Genomic DNA, 1736 nt, shown 5'->3' on the forward strand with positions numbered 1-1736 from the left:
TATACAAAAAATCTTATAGCTCTCAGTTGCCTTCAAAGTTAATGCTCAACTTCTCAGGCCTTCAGGTCTCTTGGAGAGATGTTCTAAACTTGCCTTCCCATGATTATTTCCCTCGGCTGTCCTCACATTTCAGGCAATTGGGTTGGTTGTCATACATAATCCCATAATTCTCAAAGCCTTTGCACATTCTTTTTGATTCTTTTTTCTTCATTTTTGACTGACTGGCTTAATTCAGTCAGACAAAGCCTTGTCTTCAAGCTATAAAATTATATCTTCTGCTTGGTCTGGTCTGTTGTTAAACTTTCCCCTGTATTTTGTTCTTCCCTAAACAAATCTTTAATTTCCAGAATTTCTTTTTTTTGAAACTACCTTTTTAGTGAATTTTTCATTCATGCCCTGATATATATATATTTGTGTGTGTGTGTGTGTGTGTGTGTGTGTGTGTGTGTTGGTTTTCAATTTTCTCATCGATCCCATTAAGCTTCTTTGTGGTCCCTATTTCGATTCCACATCTGATGTATCAAATATTTTCTTTGATTGGAGTCCATTGTGAGAGGGCAAGTGATCCTTTGGGAGTGTCTGAAGAGCCTGTTTTTTCATATTGCCAGAAAAATATGAAATGCAGCTAAATTTGCTTGTCATCCTTGTACAGGGGCCATGCTAATCTTCTCTGTATTATTCTCATTTTAGTAAATGTGCTGCCAAAGCAAGCACCATTCTTTCTATTTTAACCTACTGTCTTGCCTTTTGAGAGCATTTTACTGCAGAAATAACATCCTGTCTGATGTAATAACTACGTAGCATTCTGTTTTCTTCCATGTTAAAATGCAATTTCCTTTAGGGTAGGGGCTGCATTTTAACTTCTCTTTATTATCTCTCCAAGATACCATGTGTGAAACCATTCAGTGAATAAGCATTTACTCAATAAATTAATGCATAGATAAAGCTTTGCATTTTTAAGTATCTCAGTGTTTCAGTTTCCTACAACATGAACACAATATCTACTCTGTGTTACTGGTACTTTCTTTTTGAAAGAAAAAGAAGCTAAGAGGCCCTGAAAATATTTGTGTAAGGGCCTCTGTAATATTAGAGTTTCATGTTTGGATTTCAGAAAGTAATTATGTATATCATCTGTCTTTGTGTATAACCCTTTCTGCATACATATAAAAATGGTTTAGAATAATTTAGTTAATTTATTTCAGGACATGAAATTCTTATTTGGGTATATCCTCTATCCTTTATCATTTCCCATAAACCCAAGAGGTCTCACTTTAATTCCAAATGAGAAAGTTACTGGTGCTCTGGAAAAACCATCTGAAGCCTCAGGCACAACATGACTTTGGTGTCAAATGAGGAACCTTGCAATCAAGGTAGTAAAATTAAATAAGGCATATTCTTATGCAAATGGAAAATATGCCATTCTTCCAAATGATTATAGCAATATGCCGTTGTTAACATCTTCTTGCTTTGAATTTTCCATCTTGAGTCTTTACATTAATTCATTCACTTATTCATTCATGCACAGAATTTCCTACTCTTGTGTCAGGCATTATCATTAGAGTGATGACTAAGGCCACACCTTACCCCTTGGTAACACACCACTAGGGGGAGGATGACCAATAAGAAAGCAATCACAGAAATTCAATCTTGAAGAAATGAGACTTGATCTCCATTATGATTAAAATAAGGATTTCGATTGAAACACTAGTGGTTGTCTTCAGAATTATAGCCACTTT

At 35.1% G+C, this 1736-nt stretch overlaps 1 non-coding gene across 1 annotated transcript; it reads right to left on the reverse strand.

Moving 5' to 3' along the window:
* Window positions 1-608: 608 nt before the first annotated feature.
* LOC128585141 (U6 spliceosomal RNA) lies at window positions 609-714 on the reverse strand. Its single transcript, XR_008379885.1, has one exon. It is a non-coding gene; the product is annotated as a U6 spliceosomal RNA (small nuclear RNA).
* Between the last annotated feature and the right edge of the window lie 1022 nt (window positions 715-1736).

The sequence above is a fragment of the Nycticebus coucang genome, chromosome 4 (genome assembly GCF_027406575.1).
Source record: "Nycticebus coucang isolate mNycCou1 chromosome 4, mNycCou1.pri, whole genome shotgun sequence".
Taxonomy (NCBI): Eukaryota; Metazoa; Chordata; class Mammalia; order Primates; family Lorisidae; genus Nycticebus; species Nycticebus coucang.